Source organism: Rattus norvegicus, chromosome 2 (assembly GCF_021556685.1).
Source record: "Rattus norvegicus strain SHRSP/BbbUtx chromosome 2, alternate assembly SHRSP_T2T, whole genome shotgun sequence".
Taxonomy (NCBI): Eukaryota; Metazoa; Chordata; class Mammalia; order Rodentia; family Muridae; genus Rattus; species Rattus norvegicus.
Genome location: NC_141535.1, coordinates 132,729,742 through 132,749,820, shown reverse-complemented (window position 1 = coordinate 132,749,820; position 20,079 = coordinate 132,729,742). Strand labels below are relative to the sequence as shown.

Sequence of the window (20,079 nt, the reverse complement as noted above, 5' to 3'; positions counted from 1 at the left end):
TTACAAAATATGGAAATTATTGGGAACTAATTTTCAATGAATCTTGGGTTACTTTAAAATTAGTATGCAATGTATTTATATCCTTAAAGGATAGTAATAATTTGTGGAAAATATATTATTTTAATTGGAGAAAATGGAAGATTTAATTCAATCACCAGTGACTAGAGAGAATCTTTGTGATGTAAACATTGATAATTTCTCCTCCATTCATATGAAGAGATTTTTGTTCCCCTAAATTCAAATTGCAATAGTTATGAAAAAAATCATATTGTATATGGTAATCCATTTTTGTGAAAGCAATGATTTAAATATGCTTTAAAATGATTTTAAAAATAATCCATTATGACAAGCACCCATAGTTCTAGAACTTGGAAATCAGGAGAATCAGGAGTCAAAGCCACTGTCTACCATATAGGAAGTTTGGAACCACGATGCTTTCTAGAAAAACAAATAAATAAAAGTTACAAAATTAAACCTAGAAAAGTATTCAGATGGCTTTTGTTCCCTTGATGAAACATTTCCTATTGTACTGTTAATCCTGAGATTTACAAAATAGTAACCAATTTCCAAATTTTTTAGCCAGGTTTGAAACAAGCTTTAAATACTTAAGAGGATGGACTCCATCAGGCCCACTCTCTGAGATGTCAGTGAGTGGCAACAAGATACCTGTTGTATGGGCCATTTTTTTTTGACAGAACTTTATTTCCCATATGGCATTTTTCATTTTCCAAGAACTGCAACTCCCATCATTCCAGAAAGTTAACTGGTTTCTCTGTAGGTGGGACTTACAAGTTGACATTTACCCCTACAATACTTCACAGTTGAAGTAAATATATTAAATGCAAGTTATTTTTTCTATTCCACTTCAATTACCCAATGGTAGTTTTGGTTGCTTCATTTTGATCAATGTCAGGTCCAAATTCTGACCATTGGATAAATGCCACCTTTATAACTTGTGAAGCCAGTTTCACTTCACCATAGAATGAAATCCCTTATCAATAGTAGAAAGGATAAATGGCTATCTGTGTTTTATATTAGCACACCAAACTGCATGATGGCCTCCAGGATTCTGCCGTAGCAAAAGTACACGTTCATACATTTCTGCGTCTACTCTGCCATACCTGGGTCTTCTCACTCTGCCCCTTACCCTAAACTTTTCCAGTCTGTGGGCTTTCATCCTGAAGTGGGTTTGGCCTAATGTTCTTTGTATCCTAATGTTAATTTGAGTACCCAAAACTGCTACAACAGCACTTAGCTTCTAGGAACTTGTCCTCAGTTGGTTTTGATTAGCCCGCAGCCAATGGCTGGACAGGACAGACAGAGGCTGGACTTTAGGATTCCAGGGCTTCTGACTGAGGGAAAGGAGAGAAGAATGAAATTCACTATGAGGGAGAGTGTAGAGGAGAAGGGACACCATGCCTGAGAAGAATAGAGTACAGGGAGGCGTAACAGCTAGGTGAAAGAGCTGGGAGAGTGTGTTGCAGAGGGCTGCCCAACTGGGTCTAGGGCAGCTAAAGTAGACTATCCAATTTAGTAAGTGATAACTCGAGATTATTGGCAGGAGGTGGATTAATCCAGTAGAGGTTAGGAAGTGACCCAGGGATATCAATATTTAAAGGCTATGTTTGTGTGTTTCATTCAGCAACATAAAATATTTAGGCGGTTAGAGACACCACCTACCGGCTGGAATTGTTTTAATAATTTGATTTGAAATCCTCCCCACAGCTTCCCATTATCTTTACAACCTTGCTCTTTTGGCTAGGCTGCCATCTTTGCCTCTCTCTTGGTCTTCTATCATTCTTTCACACGCCCTCCTCTAATGGTCCTGTCCATGAGCAATGTTCAATCTACTGCTTTCTCTCTGTTCTGGGCACTGCCAGATGCCTCTTGCTATATTCTCCCTCATATCCACAACAAACAGCTCCTCTCGATCATATCTTGGAGTGGTCATATCCTCAGTTTATAATCTGCTTCTGGAACCACCACTTTACAAATGTGAGACTCAAATCCTTAGTTTACACAATCGGCAAACATAATCATTGTTTAGCAGTGCTAGATATCGTAATTTATTTTTGTTACATAGCTTCTAGGGTTTTTTTCTTTTTGCTTTAACAAATTCATAGATTTATATACTGAATTCCCACACCATCCTTTGTGCCTTCTCATCCTCCTTTCTTTCCTGCTGAAATCCTTCGCCTTCCCAGCAATCTGGTCCTTCAAAGTCTTTCTTTCTGACCCAGTGGGTTCAATTGTGGTTGCTTGCAGTAGCAGGAGTGGGGGTTCATTTCTCTGTCTGTTTCCACCATGGTTCTTGAGCTTTCTGGAGGGTGATCAAGGTTGTCCATTGTGATGCCTAGTATGTATATTGCTTATTCTCTGTAAATTTGCCTGTGGTAAGCTCTCAACTCTCAACCACTGTGAAAAGAAGCTTCTTTAAAGATGGTGACAGCTGACTAATTTACAGTATAAACACATATATTTTGATGGTTTGTATGTGCTTGGCCCAGGGACACTATGAAGAGGTGTGGCCTTGTTGGAATAGGTGTGCCACTGTGGATGTGGGCTTAATTCTCTCACCCCAGCTGCCTGGAAGTCTGTCTTCTACCAGCAGCCTTCAAGTGGAGATGTAGAACTCTCAGCTCCTCCTGTACCATGTCTGCCTGGATGCTGCCATGTTCCCGCCTTGATAACAATGGACTGAAACTCTGTATCTGTAAACCAGCTCCAATTAAATGTTGTCCTTATAAGACTTGCCTTGGTTATGGTGTCTGTTCACAGCAGCAAAACCCTAAGACAGCAGAACTCAAGCAAACTCAATCTGAGCAGGTATATAGTTCCCAGCATGAGTTCTGTGCTGTGGTGCAGTCTTCAAATCCAATCACAAATTAGTTGATTACCCCCTATAATAGTCACGCTTCTTTGAATTGGTTGGCATGTTTAGACAAATATTTACCATGGTTGCTCCTGCCATCATAACTGGATAAGTCTCACAATGACTTTTGACCACAAATAGCAGTAAACTCCTATCTCACAATAGAAAACTTGTATCTCACATCTACCTGACTTCTCAATGCCTCTGGTCACTCCTTTACTAACAGTTCATTGGGAGGCTTCCTACAGCTGCTAGGGAGATTTTTGCTTAATAATTTTATCTTCTATGAAACAGCATTATCTAACCATGTAGAATGCCTCTGTTCACAATTTTTTCTAACCTATGCTTTCAAAAGAACTCCAGAGATTTTATAGGACTTTTGCACTACTTACTTTAAGTTAACCCTTTCAGTTTATGTTTTCAAAACATTTTGATCAGTTAGTGATTTAAATAAACATATCGTTTATGTTTCTTCACACATTTAAGCCCCATGCCCATACTTTAGAAAGATGCAGATTTGTAGTTCAAATTATGGTTGTATCATAAACTACAGAATTGAGTGACTGGATTTACTATCTCATCTAGGAATTTCTGCCATTACCCTTCACCACTTTCACTATCTGTGTGTTCAGCCCGTGTTCAGTATGATGACTGTTTATGCTAATATAGTAATATAATGTACTTTGCAGCAAGGCAGGAAACAGCAAAATGAGCCTGGAGAGGGCTCTACAACTGTGTGGATTGACTCTATATGGTCCTTGGGGGATGCGATTATCAGACAACTGAACCATCATTAGGATAATTAGTGTACTAGGCAACTGCATTAGTGGAATTATTGTCATTGCTCACAGCTTGTCAGGGTTTTTTTTTTTTTCTTTTTGATTTGGAAAGACTTGCTTTTACAAATGCAGCTGCCTGTGTGGATGAAATCTAGAGAAACAAACATTCCTCCTCTCTTAAAGAACTAATCAATGACACGTGAATGCTGTCGCACATGAAGGAGCATTTTCTGCAAGTAAGTGGTTAAAGCGGAACTGTCTTAGAAGTAAATTTAGAGAAATGGAACAAAATCTTTTATGAGCAAATTAATTACTATGAGTCATTTTCCCTCCTGAGTAAGTTCTTAGTACAGAGATACAAAGGCCTCCTGGATTTCTTTTTCTAGGTACTGTGACCTGTCAGTGTTCCTGTAGTGATAAGTGACAAATGGTCCTCATTCCCCAGATTTCTATTTATAAAAGAGTTGTGCCTTCCAAAATACAACACACATTAACATGTGCTGCTAATGCCCAGCAAGGCATTTCGTTTGCTTTGTAAAGTTGAGGCCCTGATTGGGGTCAGGCGATCTTTGCTGACTCTTCTAACAGTGGCACTGGAACCAAAGCTATCCTACTCTGAAAAAACACACCATGAAAGTCCTGGGAGAAAACAGCCTTGATCTTGATGGCATTCACCATTGTTCTTGGCAAAATAAGCCTTGAAGTAAAGCATTCTCCTATTTATTTATAGTTTCGCTTCTTTGTAGGAGTGAACTGGACTCAGGTGTGGGATACAGAATTTTTGACTCCCAGTCAGATCTTACTATCTTTGTTCTATGAAAAGTATGTGTTTTCCCCTCGAAACTATTTGGCATGTTTGTGGGTATTTAATTATTTTATGTCAAACATTGTTTCTCACAAGATTGCTTTTAATTTCCCTTCCTTTTTAATTTTGCTCCTGCTGTTCTTGAAAGTCAGTGAGCCATGGCAAAGGTGTGTGACAAGTGCCCAAGAATTAGTGTGGTTTCAGCAGAAAATGGCTATGGTACACGTTATTCTTCAACGTGACAAGATTTAGAATCCCTCGGGAAACTCACCTTTGTGTATGTCTGGGACACTGTCTCCAGGGGTTTTTCTATAGCAAGGAATCACACTGTGAACACGAGCAGGGGCAGCTTATTACTATGATCTCAGCATAGATAAACAGGGAAAACGTGACTAACCTGACTTCTGACTGAGTGCAGAGCAGTGTGACCAGCTGCCTCGTGTTCCCCGTCATGCCTTCCCACCACGATGGGCTCTATGTATGATCCAATTGTGAGCCAGAACTAGCCACAGGTTTATTAAATCATTTGAACACATCTCTCTAGTAAGGTAAAAAGAAAAACACAAAGTTATGAAGAAAAAAATTCCATGGCTTCTCACATTTGAAATATCCTCCAATAGTTTACAATACACACACACACACACACACACACACACACACATTAAAATCACAACCAACTAATTCATAGAAGGTAACATGTTTATGCTTTACAAATTTTGACATCTTTACAAGCTTGTGATATGACTGCTTTTATAATTTGAATAACAAACACCAGAAATGAAAGATTATAAGACTATCCAAAATATAACTCATAGCGGGCAAATACTATGCTTCACAACAGCAATTCAGCAATAGGACTGAAGGAGCACATTGTGTAATTCTGCAGACTCAGGGATATTCTCTTTGAATATTATTAAAAAGGAGAGTATTTTCTGCATCTTTACACATGCCCAACTTTTCCACTCTTTATAAAATAAAGTTTCTGCCAAAAGCATGTATAACAGATGATGTATAACATACCTAGAAAGAGCTCACTAAACATGAGGAAAAGCAAGTGACATTCAATCTGTAGACACATGTAATTAACTCTCAGTTTTATGTAGCATAATTGATAAGCTTGGAAAGCAGAAGCATTTTTTCTTGGTAAAAATTATTTTACCAGAAGCATCAATATTAAATGTTAAATAATTTGAAAATTATACGGTCTGAGTCTCTGCAGCCTCGCAAATATTATTCTGAGATTGTCTCTACATTTTATTGTAAACCATTCATACTTTTAGAGTCATACTTTAAACCATTAAGAGTCTGCGGAAATGCAGTTTCTGATGACTGTGTTCCATGGTGTTGTAGAAAAAAAATTGTATTTTTCTAAATTACAGAACCTTCTTAAACTTCAATTGTTCAAGTAACAAAGTGACAATCTTCATATGAATCAAATAAAGTTTGTGGCATTACAAAAAAAAAAAGAGTCTGCTTTATAAGAAAAGTGTTTTTGGTTTTCTTCATTAGCGAGAATTAATCCTCTTGATAAATTAATTTCTCCCATGCTCAAGTACTTAGTCAATGCAAATTTTATTCCACACAATCTTTCCTTCATTATAATTGCTATAAACAATGGATGAGGTAGATTTCTTCTTTCACTTTAACCTAAGTCCAGGTGAATTCAGGTACAAACCCACAGTGACTACAAAAGGCTTTTTTAAAATGATTTGAAATCTGAAAAATTCTGGACTAACTACATAATAAAATTAAGAGTATCCATATACTATGAGCTTAGTTTATCAATCCATATTACTAATTGTTGATATTTTCAGCCTGTGTAATCTCTGTCTCTATCTCTGTTTCTCTATCTCTGTCTTTCTCTGTCTTGATGCTGTTTTGTTTTTTTCCAAACAAAATCAAGTTCTGGATTAGAATCTAGTCTGTTATTCAATTTGTACTATAATATGAAGAACTTTAATGTAGGAACTCCAAAGTAACTTTACAATTCACTAAACATTCATCACCTTGCCAATCTATGCGTTATCTTAACTTCCATGTCTTTTCATAGCCAAAATGTTTTCTTACTACATATTTAAGGTCCCCAACACACACACACACACACACACACACACACACACACACACACACACACACGTAAGTTTTCTTCCTGTTTGAAATGTAAAATAAGGATTTCAGTATTAATTTTTAGTAGTGTGGCACACAGAATCTCAACTGTTCATAACCTCAAGCTTTGTCCTACATACTGACTCAGTCTTAGAGCTATTATTGTTGATTTCCTATTCTGAGCTCAAAAAACAAACAAACAAACAAACAAACAAAAAGACCAGAGAATGCAATTATACTACATAAACATGTGGCTCAGCTTCCTCTTGAATTCCGGGGATTCCAATAGCATTTGTCTCAGTTTTTCTGTGGAGATGGAATGTCTTTTTATGCCACCTGAGAGGACAGGAAAAGTTTAAGTGTGTTGGACACATTACATACTGTGGGGATGTGTGCAAGGCAGAAGTGGATAGTGGCTGTATTCTAGCCACTGTCAGGAAGTGTTGTTATAGGGGAGAAGAAAAATACGTCCAGGAGGCAGATTTAGAGAGCATGTCTTGTATATAGAGGATGCATCATGTGTCAATTTGCTATCGTGTAAAGCACAGAGTAGAATAGCAGGTAGAACATCTGGGAGGCGGAAGTAATTCTGGGATAGAAGCAGACACTGGAAATTTGCCCAGAAAGATGTTATAAGATGGATACATGATATCTGAGAACAGATAACCAGCTATGTGGTAGAATGTAGTTTAGAGTAAATGGGTTATAATATGTTATGATCTAGTCAGAGAATAGCTTAGCTATATCAGCAAGACATTAGTAAATATATCTTGAGTCTGAATATTATTTCTGGGAGCATGGGGCCAGGAAGATGAACCAGGACCTAACTTCTACAAGTAGGTCAATGAAATACATATTTACTAATCACACATATTTTGTGGAAGGAAAAATAGGTTAACATATGAAAGCACACTTGGCCGAGCTCAGTGGACTATCCCTAACTTCGGAAATAGGAGAACTGAAGAAGTGACATAACTGCATACAAGGTGTTAGTGATAGGGAACAGAGATGCTTGTATGGGCACAAAGCAGACATATGTGACATTCCATGTAAGCCCTGATTTAGAAAATATGCACCAAACAAGAAATGATAACCTCCATGAAGAAGTTTACAATATACAAGTTCATGTTATATTACAGTTAATGTTACCATTAACAGTGATTATGTTAACAGACACAATGCTTTCTGTGGCTCTTACAAAACAGATCCTCATTTAGAAAGGTCTACTTACTGACCCAGTCTATACAAATATTACCTAAGGATAGTAACAGATCCCAGATTGCTGACTATGAGATATCATACTTGTCTTAGAAGGGCGAGCATCTGATCTGGCTTTGTCATTGTTTTCTGTCATATACCCTTTCTTTCTTCTCTTTTTTTATTGGTTATTTTATTTTCATATCAAATGTTTTCCCCATTCTCAGTTTTCCCTCCACACCCTCTGTCACACTTCCTATCCCCTGCTTTTATGAAGGTGATTTCCAATCCTTTCTGAGTGCCCTAGCATTCCCCTAACCTGGGTCACTAAGCCACAACAGGAACAAGGGGCATGAGATGCCAGCCTCTGTAATATTCAGCTGGAGCTATGGGTCCTGCCATGTTTATTCTTCCGTTGGTGGATTAGTACCTGGGAGCTTTGGATGGTCTGGTTAGTTGATATTGTTGTTCTTCCTATGGAGTCGCAAACCCCTTCAGCTCCTTCAGTCCTTACCCTAACTTCTCCATTGGGGTCCCCATGCTCAGTTAGATATTTGGCTGCATGCATGCACACCTGTGTTTGTCATGCTCTGGCAGAGCCTCTCAGGGGACAGCTATACCAGGCTCCTTGGCATCAGAAATAGTGTCTGAGTTTGATGTCTACAGATGGGATGGATGCTTAGGCGGGGCAATCTCTGGATGGTCTTTCCTTCAGTCTCTGTTCCACACTGTTTCCTGTCCAGTACTGTGATTCCACAATGCAAGGTCTACGTGACTAGGAAAAGGATGGAAACAGTGTTGCTCACTTGAATTCTCTCCTACTGACTCATCAGTGTTTTGACTTTCATTTGTGTGTGGAAGACCTTGATTCCCATGAAAGACTGATTCCTACCATAACATAGAAATAAATACTGTTGAAGTATAATTTATGAATTTCACCAAAGTGCTTTATATCTTGAATCCAAAAACCAGTAGGAGAACAACTGACACTCAAGATAACCAGTCTGGCCCAGTTTAGAGGCTAGACCTCCGAAGACATGGTGGTGTCAGAGAAGATTGGGTGCCTATCCTTGTTGGTCCACTTTTGTATATCCTGGTATTTTTCATAACCCCTGTTTTTAAGTGAATATATGCAGGTCAACTCTCCCCAAAATAACTAAGAAATTATTATCAATACTTCACCCTTAGATACATAGATAAATGAAAGATTGATATGTAAATGGCAGGTAGAATGCACAAGTATGTATCTAAATAAATAAATAATTACATAAATAAATGAACAGACAGAAAAGGAGACCAAAGAGGATTTCTATTTGAATGAGTTATTTTCTCTAAAGCACAGGATGGTGTTTATTAACTAGTATATTAATATTCAGAGTAATTTTCAATTATTAATGTAAATTATATAACCAGAATAAGTCAGAGAAAGTTTAAAAATTATAATACTACATCTCTTTAACCTCATGAGAATTTCCAAAAGTATGCTTTTAAACTTCAATATCACTTTACAAATGTTTAAATGTATGTGTCTTCTTTGACTAATATTGTCTAGTTAATGGACGAATAATTATTTTTTATTTTTTGAGATATAATATATTTACATTTTCACTGCCCCTCTCTTTTCCTCTCTCCAAACTTTCCCACTTACAAAACAACTGTGCCTCCTGATTATGAGGCGCACAGAACATCTGGAAGAGGAGACAGAAAGATTGTAAGAGCCAGAGAATCAAAGAGATTTCTTTGACACTGTTTGCTAGTAACATCAAAGGCTACTCCAATAAATGTTCATCAATATGACTGCCTAAACATGAGCTGAATATGGAGTATACCCATAGACATGTCAAAGTGAATGGGATCTGGGAGGGGACAAAAAGGTCTGAACACAACTAAGGAATGTTGAGAGTGAGAGGCCATAAGCAACAGAAGCTAATATACTTTGACAGCATCAGTACCATGTTCTCCTACCAAAGCAAGCCCTGGATACCCCAACACACATGGAAACCAGGATGGTGACCTAAAATCCTGTTCCATGAAGATAATGGAGTCCATTAAGGAGGATATAAATAACTCACTGAAAGAAATACAGGAAGAAACAGGTAAACAAGTAGAAGCCCTTAAAGAGAAAACAAATAAATCCATTTTTAAAAAATACAGGAAAATATAATCAAACAGGTAAAGGAATTGAACAAAGTACTCTAAGACCTAAAAATGGAAGTAAAACAATAAAGAAATCATAAATGGAGGCAACCCTGTAAATGGAAAGCCTAAGCAAGGGCTCAGGAACTACAGACACAAGAAGAAAACAACAGAAAACAAGAAATATAACAGAGATTCTCAGGCATAGAAGATATCTTAGAAGATACTGACACAATTGTCAAAGAAAATAGTAAACATAAAAACTCATAACCCAAACATTCAGGAAATCCAGGATGTAATGAAAAGATCAAACCTAATAATAATAGGAATAGAAGGAAGACAGTGAAGATTCCCAGCTCAAAGGAACAGAAAACATCAACATAAACAAAATTATAGAAGAAAATTTCCCCAACCTAATGAAAGAGATAGCCAAGAGTGTACATGAATACGAAATAGATTGGGCCAGAAGAGAAAATCCTCTCATAATATAGTAATCAAAACATTAATGCACAGAATAAAGAAAGAGTATTAAAAGCTCTAAGGGAAAAAGGCCAAGTAACATATAAAGGCAGACCTATTGTAATTACACCAGATTTCTCAACAGAAACTGAAAAGCCAGAAGAGCCTGGTCAGAGGTCATGCAGACCCTAAGAAAATACAAATGCTAGCATAGGCTACATACTTTGCAGTACTCTCAATCATCATAGATAGAGAAACCAAAATATTTCTTGACAAAACCAAATTTAAACAACATTTAACGAATCTAGCCATACAGAGGATTCTAGAAAGAAAACTTCAACATAAGGAGGGTATCCACACCAAAAACAAACAAACAAACAAAATCCCAAAAGATATTAATCATCTCATCATCACACAACAAAACCAACAGGAGAGAATCACATGCACATAATGCCACCTACAAAAACAAATGTAACAGAAACTAACAATCACCTTTCTTTAATATCTCTCAATATCAAAGTACTCAATTCACCGATAAAAAGACATTAACTAACAGACTGGATATACAAGCAGGATTCAGCATTTTGCTGCATACAAGAAACATCTAAATGACAAAGACACTGCTAAATAGAGTATTCACAGAAGAATTTCAAATGGCCGAGAAGCACTTAAATGTGCAAATTCCTTACTCACCAGAGAAATGCAAATCAAAATGACCCTGAGATTTCAACTTATACCAATGAGAATGCTTAAGATCAAAAACTCAGGTGACAGCAGTTGCTGTCAAGGATGTGGAGAAAGAGGAACACCCCTCCATTGCTGGTGGGATTGCAAACAGATACAACCACTCTGGAGTCAATCTGGCACTTCCTCAGAAAATTGGAAATAGTTCTACCAGAAAACCCAGTCATACCTCTTTTGAGCATAAACCCAAAAGATGTTTCACACATGTTTCACCATGTTCATAGCAACCTTATTTGTAATAGCCAGAAGCTAGAAACAACCCAGAAGTCTCACAATGGAAGAATGGATACAGAAAATGTGTTTCATTTTACACAGTGAAATACTACTCCGCTATTAAAAATGAGGACATCATGAATTTTGCAGACAAATGAATGCAAGTAGAGAATATCATCCTGAGTGAAGTAACTCGGACCCTTTGGACATGCATGGTATATGTTTACCATGTGGATATTAGCCAAAAAAGTACAGAATATCTACGATACAACCTACAGACCTTTAGAAGTATAACAAGTAGAAATGCCCAAATGAGGAAGTTTCAATCCCACTCAGAAGAGAGAAGGAAATAATCAATGGAGGTGGAGGTAGAGAGAGGGAGGAAATTGAGTGGGAAAGGGGAGAAAGAGTGGAAAAGGAAAACAGGATCATATATGGGGGTGGGATAGGAGAGAAGTCCAGAGGGCCAAGTGAATAAATGGAAGTAAATAGCCTTTTGAGTGGGAAGTGGGAGGACCCTCTAGACAGTATCAGAAACCCAGGAGGTGAGACACTCTCAGGACTTGTTGGAGGTGACCTTAGCCAAAATGTCCAACATTGGGGAAAAGGAACTCAAAGAGTCAACCTCCAGTAGGTAGACAGGGCCTCAAGTGGAGGAACAGAGTTTCTTATCCACAGTCAAAATTACTGACCCAAAATTGTTCCTGTCTAAAAGAACTGCAGGAAGAAAAATATGGAGAAGAGACTGAGAAAGGAGATCTAGTGACTGGCCCAACTTGTGATATAGGTCAAGCGAAGCTCTAAGACCTGACACTATTTCTGATTCTATGATGTGCCTACAGACAGGAGCTCAGCATGGTTTTCCCTCATAGAGACCCAACAAACAGCTGACTGAGACAGATGCAGATACCTACACCCAACTATTGGACTGAAGTCAGTTTAATTAATGAAAGGCTGAAAGAAGCTGATGAGGAGGGCGACCCCATAGGAAGACCAGCAGTCTCACCTAAGTTGGACCCCTAAGATATCCCAGACATTGAAGCTCCAACAGGCAGCATACAGGAACTTGTCAGATGCCCTGACACACATATGGTAGAGGACTACCTGGTCAGGCCTCAGTATGAGAAGACTTGCCTAACCCTCCAGAGACTTGAGAACCAAGGGAAGGTGGAGGCTTGGCAGAGGGGTAGACATCCTCTTGGAGATAGAGAGGAAGAAAGAATGGGTTGAGGAACTGTGGGAGGGTAGACTGGGAGGGCGGCACTGGCTGAATTGTAAGGAAATACAAATACACTACTACTACTACTACTACTACTACTACTACTACTACTACTACTACTCTTACTATACTACTACTAATAATAATAAATTGAAATGTAACTCCGTCATCTGTAACAAAAAAATCTGAATTTATCCATTGATAAGTTTTAACATATATGAATTATTGCTTATAATATTGAAAGTAAAGCATGGTTTTATTCTTTATAAAAATAGCTAAAGAGCTTCAGAGATGTTTTCAAATAGTAATTTAGAAAATTTCATTCATAATTCCAACTCAATAATCAAGATTTTTTAAAAATTGTAGGCTTTTAATCACAAGTGATTTTATTAGTGAATTTGATTTTGTAGTAATGATTTTATTAAAACAATGCTATAGACAATGGCCACAGGATACTTTGGTGTCTTTCTTTGGTGTATTTAAGTGCCAGGCCATTATCCAGAGAGTTGATATAATGTTAATTCTAAGAATTTAGCTGAGAGAATACCACTTTTTTTTCCATATACACTAGAATATTAAGGAGGGACTTCTTCAAAGTCTAATCCTCTGTTCTAATGTACAAATAGCAGTAATATGATGATAGTATATTACTATATGGCAAAGTATTTCAATGTGTAAAATAGATCAATATTTGGCATTCCTTACATTCTCATTGATTCTTATGGTGGCAGTTATTTCCCTTATGTTTACTTAAAGATGAAAGTGTCAGTAAACTCCGTCAATGGTGACTGAATTCAATGAAATTTAAACACTCCTGCTTTCTTATTTCAGGTGACGAAGCAGGTTCCTACTCTAGACTGCACTTGAGCAATCATGTGGTATTAAGTTCTTTACACATCTTTGTATATAGATGCTTTCAGAAAGATGTTAAAAATTACAATGAATTCTCTACAACATGAGCATGAGGTAGACACACTGAACGTTATTATTAAAATGAACCTTTTAATTACTATTATTGATTTTAAAATGTTTCCTTCTGTGCCACTAGAGGCCATCATATGCTTTCTTAAAATAGTAACAGAATATGTAAATGAAAACCTTAACTCTACAACATTTACAAAAATCTGAAAGATACCATCTATTCCATGAAGAGCAGGCACTATAGGGAGTCAGAGTACAGTGATCTTTCCTCAACCATTCCACATGCTTGACTAGACTGTTACAACCAAAGTCAAGTTGATTTTTATTACACTTATTCTTATTATACCTAATCAAGATGTTCAAGAAAAGAAATTGAAAATAACAGTCAACCAATATTATGTCATGGAAATGACAGTTACTTTATAGCATGTAGGAAGACAAGACTTTGATTAAGAAATTGACCACTTGATTTGGGAAGTAGCTTAGGCTTTCTGATTATGATGGATTGTTACACAACAGGGTGCCTGTTCTTTCTCCTACCCTTTGGCACAGAAACAGCTTCATGGTATATTTTTAAAGATATACACAGTAACTCTGTGTATGAAAACTATATGAAATATTTCAAACTAGAAAAAATGAATTATTTTAATACTAAAAGTTAGAACCAGTCAAGATCGCAGGAAATACATCTTTTAATCAACTCCTTTAGTAAGCTTAGCTTTTTATGGCTTGTGGAATAGTCTTCTAAGATGAGCTTCTGCCATGACTTCGTGTCTAAATATTTTGCTTTTATGTCTTTGTTATTCTGAGTTTTCACTACCTAACCTTACAGGAATTTTCATAAGTATGTTATCATATTTCATAATATTGTTTGTATTATGATGTCAGATAGACCCACACACTCTAATGGAAAATTACATCATTAAAAGCAGTATCCATTATAATAAAATGAATATGGAGAATATTTTGAAGGTCAGGCTTAAAGACAATATAAAATGATATAATAATGATTATCTCGATTGTGCTTAAAGTGTTGCCAAATATGAACTTTACTTTGAAATACTGTAATCATTCTATAAATTTCTAAGGAATGATATATTATAATGTATCCAATTAATGCTGAAAAAATAGTTATCTCCATCATAATAATTTTATATTTCAGGTGCTTTGGAATGATGGATGGCAACTATAATTGGGCCCGCTTAGATAATTGGAGAGGCAGGTACTTCGATAGCCCCAAGGCTTGTTCTTTTATTTAGGAAAAGATACCTAAACTATTTAAAAAGAAACGATGAATCAAATGAAAGAAAGAGGTACCTTTCTTAGGCTGTTTTGTAAGCCAATCTCACAAGAAGTTGAAAATATAACTGTTCTATATGTAATCATGAATCCATCAGAATTGACCTTTATACATGAAAACAGAACTAAGGGACTAGTTAAATCATAGAGCTCTTGCCTAGCCTATTCTGGATTATATATTAAATATTTTGCCCCACAAAAAGTAAAAAGTAAATAAGGAATTGAAAGAGAATACGTGTGTGTGTGTGTGTGTGTGTGTGTGTGTGTGTGTGTGTGTGTGTGTGAGTGTGTGTGTGCCTTTATTTCTCTGTGTAGGTTTGAGGCCACGGAGCTTTTCTTTTTCTGATTTGATATGCTAATTGGTGTCATACTTGTCCATCGCACATTTAGAAGGACATGTTTGTGAAACTAAGATATAGCTACTGATGTTAATAGGGGAAGCAATTTCACAGCAAATTTCCTGTTCCTTTGGCTCCTACAATCGTTCTGCTTACTTTCTGAATGTTTTCTGAGCCTTACGTGTAGGACTGTTTTATAAATGTATCCATTGGGACTGGATCCAATATCTTACATTTTGATTAATTGTGATTTTCTGTAGTTATATCTCCATTTGGTTCTTAAAAGGAAAACATAGACACAAGTAACATTGTCTGAACCCATCAGGGTATATACCTATATACACATATACATGACCACATATGCATGTAGCAGTAACTACTGGAATGAGAGGACATGAATTTGTAATATACATAAAGCACAAGCCGAGAATTTCAAAATATCAATTGTTTATTTTCAAGGATCCTTGAATAAATCCCTTAGTGAAGTCTGCTAATATGGAAACAGTGGGATGAAATGATAAAAACAATCCAAGACATGAAAGTAGAAATAGTTTAGTAGAAATACTAAATAATTTGTAATTGATACAAAGCTAGATATTATTAAATTGAAAATCATACAAAGATTAAACACCAACAGAATGCAAAGCATAAATGAGAGAATATCTGGTCAAAGAAAATATATTTAAAATACAGCATATAGTAAATCTATGAAATTATGAAAAGACCAAATCTATGTATATAGTAGGAGGTATAAAGCCAGGAGAGCAAACCTAGATCAAAGGCACATAAAATATTTGCTATATCTTCATAGAACCCAATTTCTTTAACCTAAAGAAGGAATGTATGTCAATGCATAAGAAGCATGCAGAACACCAAATATATTGGACCAGAAAAGAAATCCTCCTTAGCAAATAATACTAAAACAGTAAAGGCACAGAACAAAGAGATAATATTAAATGTCTCAAGGGGAAACGACCAAGTTACATTATAAAGGTAGAAACAATAGAATAACACCTGATTTCTCAATGGAGACTCTAGAAATCAGAATGACATAAACAGAGGCTCTACAAACTCAAAGAGACAATAAATACTTAAACAGACTCATATTCCCAGGAAAACTATCTATCACTATTGACAGATGAGGGGTGGGTATCCCTAGATAAAGCCAAATTTAAGTAATTTCAATCTACAAATCCATTTCTACAGAAAGCACTATATCAGAAGATGTCAACCATACCCAAGAAATCACAAGAAAAAGATAATCCAGAAATAGTAAAACAAAAGAGAAAAATTCCCCTAGTATAAAAAAAAAAGTAACTGGAAACAATAAACATGGCTCACTGACAACTCTCACTACTAATAGTATCAGTTCCCGAATAAAATGACACCACCTGTTAAGGTTTAGAAAATAGGATCCATCTTTCCACTGTATCCATGAAGCACAATTACTGTTAAAGAAAGACATCACATCAGAGATGAGCAAAGATATTACCAATAAACTGAACTGAGAATCAAGCAGATGTAGCCATTTTAATATCTCACACAATATACTACAAACCAATAATAATAACAAAGGGGAATGGATATCATGTAATCACCAAAGGAAAAGATTCAATATGAGGATATTGTAATTCTAAATATTTATGTTCCAAAGGACAAAGGCAGCCAAATTTTTTATTGAGTATTACTACAGCAAAAATCACACATTGACCATTAAACAGTGATAGTGTGTGACTTCATTACCCCATGGTTTCATCTAAACTCAAACTAAATAGAGAAATTATAGAGTTATATGATGTCATAAATTTAATGAAAATAGCAGATATCGTTGACCCAAACAGAAAAGCATATATGCCTTTTCTCAGAAGTACATTAAATTTTCACAAAATTGGCTGCATACATAGACATAAACCAACTATCAATACATATAATATAAATTAGAAATATAAATATAATACCTTGTATTCTGTCTAAAGTCCATAAGTTAAATAAAACTTATACATATATGGAAAGTGAACCAAGTCACAACTGACTAAAAAAATATCAAGAGAGAAACTAAGAAGGCAAAATAAAACCTTTGAGAAATCATTGAAAATGGAAACACAAATTATTGAATTCTATGGGGCACAGTAAAAGCAGTTCTAAGAGGCAAATTTATAATAAAACATACATACATAAAAAGATACAACTCATTAAAAACTTGTCTGACTTCTCTATAAAAATATCTCAAGGCTGAAATTAATTAAATAGAAACAAACAATAAACATATAAAGAATTAATGAAATAGTTGGTTTGTGAGAAAAATAGTATTGATATGGATAGATACTTAACCAAGTTAACTAAAATATGCACTCAGAAAGAATACAAACATTAATAACATATTGAAAAAAGGAGGCACATCCCATCAGATACAATGGAAAACTAGAAAATCAGAAGGAGTTACATTAAAATTCTTTACTTCAACAACCTGGAAACTAAAAGAAACTACTAAACTCCTTGATATATTTAACTTACCAAAGTCAAATATAAAATATATAAGTAGTAATTAAAATTTTTCAAGCAAAAGCAAACTAATGAACAACATCAAATCACTAATACTTGATTATCACATTTATTTAGCTTAGAGTTTTACCATACTAACAAAAAGGAATGAACCCCATGTACCATACCTCTTGCATTATGCCACAATGAATATTGCCTAATTCTTCTATAAGGCAACATTGCTATGACATCTGAAGTACATAAAAACGCAACAAAGGAAGAAAATTATAGACTAACTTCGCTTATGAAAATGATATAAAAATAAGAAATTCCTCCTGTCACATAATAGTCAAAACACCAAATGCACAAAACAAAGAAAGAATATTAAAAGCAGTAGGGAAAAAGGCCAAGTAACATATAAAGGCAGACCTATCAGAATCACACCAGACATCTCACCAGAGACTATGAAAGTCAGAAGATCCTGGACAGATGTCATACAGACCCTAAGAGAACACAAATGCCAGCCCAGGTTACTGTATGCAGCAAAACTCTCAATTAACATAGATGGAAAAATCGAGATATTCCATGACAAAACCAAATTTACACAGTATCTTTCTACAAATCCAGTGCTACAAAAGATAATAAATGGTAAAGTCCAACATAAGGAGGCAAGCTACACCCTAGAAAAAGTAAGAAACTAATTGTCTTGGCAACAACAACAACAAAGAGAGAGAGAGAGAGAGAGAGAGAGAGAGAGAGAGAGAGAGAGAGAGAGAGAGAGAGACAGAGAGAGAGAGACAGAGAGACAGAGAGACAGAGAGAGACAGAGACAGAGAGAGAGACAGAGACAGAGAGACAGAGAGAGAGACAGAGAGAGACAGAGAGACAGAGAGAGACAGAGAGAGAGAGGCGCACAAACATAAACTCACATCCAAATATGAATATAACAGGAAGCAACAATCCCTATTCCTTAATATCTCTCAACATCAATGGACTCAACTCCCCAATAAAAAGACATAGATTAACAAACTGGATATGCAATGAGGACCCAGCATTCTGCTGCCCACAGCAAACACACCTCAGAGAAAAAAACAGAAGCTACCTCACAGTGAAAGGTTGGAAAACAAATTTCCAAGCAAATGGTCTGAAGAAGCAAGCTGGAGTAGCCATTAAAACAGATTAAGTCATCAAAAAAGATAAGAAAGGACACTTCATATACATCAAAGGAAAAATCCACCAATGTGAACTCTCAATCCTAAATATTTATGCTCCAAATACAAGGGCACCTACATACATAAAAGAAACCTTACTCAAGTTCAAAGCACACACTGTACCTCACACAATAATAGTAGGAGATTTCAACACCCCACTCTCATCAATGGACAGATAATGGAAACAGAAATTAAACAGAGACATAAACAGACTAACAGAAGTCATGAACCAAATGGACTTAACAGATATTTATAGAACATTCTATCCTAAAACAAAAGGATACACCTTGTTCTCACAACCGCATGGTACTTTCTCCAAAATTAACCCTATAATTGGTCATAAAGCAGGCCTCAATAGATAAAGAAAGATAGAAATAATCCCATGTGTCCTATCAGAACACCACGGGTTAAAGCTGGTTTTCAAAATCAATAAGGGAAGAATGCCCACATATACATGGAAATTGAAGGATGCTCTACTCAATGGTAACCTGGTCAAGGAAGAAATAAAGACAGTAATTAAAGACTTCTTAGAATTTAATGAAAGTGAAGGTACAACATTCCCAAACTTATGAGACAGAAAGAAAGATGTGCTAAGAGGAAAACTCAGGGCTCAGGAGGTGTAGAAGGCAGGAAATATTCAAACTCAGAGCTGAAATCAACCAAGTAGAAAGAAAAAGGACCATGGAAAGAATCAAAAGAAGCAAAAATTGGTTCTTTGAGAAAATCAACAGGATAGATACCCTTAGCCAGACTAATGATAGGACAGAGAGTGTGTCCAAATTAACAAAATCAGAAATGAAAAGGGGGACATAACTACAGAATCAGAGGAAATTCAAAATCATCAGATCCTACTACAAAAGCCTATATTCAACAAAACTTGAAACTCTGCAGGAAATGGACAATTTCCTAGACAGATACCAGGTACCGAAGTTAAATCAGGAACAGATAAACCATTTAAACAACCCCATAACTACTAACGAAATAGAAGCAGTCATTAAAGGACTCCCAACCAAAAAGAGCCCAGGTCCAGATGGGTTTAGTGCAGAATTCTATCAGACCTTCATAGAAGACCTCATACCAATATTATCCAAACTATTCCACAAAATTAAAACAGATAGAACACTACCGAATTCCTTCTAGGAAGCCACAATTACTCTTATACCTAAACCACACAAAGACACAACAAAGAAAGAGAACTTCAGACCAATTTCCCTTATGAATATCGGTGAAAAATACTCAAGAAAATTCTGGGAAACTGAATCCAAGAGCACATCAAAACAATCATCCACCATGATCAAG

The 20,079-nt window shown here is 36.1% G+C and overlaps 1 protein-coding gene across 1 annotated transcript in view; it reads right to left on the bottom strand.

The window, feature by feature from the left end:
- Tgap1l12 (GTPase activating protein testicular GAP1 like 12) overlaps window positions 1-20,079 on the bottom strand; it is a 376,199-nt gene that overhangs the window by 124,704 nt on the left and 231,416 nt on the right. Inside the window, exon 13 of the mRNA XM_087637245.1 lies at window positions 4,854-4,996. The gene's annotated coding sequence lies outside the window, so the exon portion shown is untranslated. The remainder of the gene's footprint in view (window positions 1-4,853; window positions 4,997-20,079) is intronic.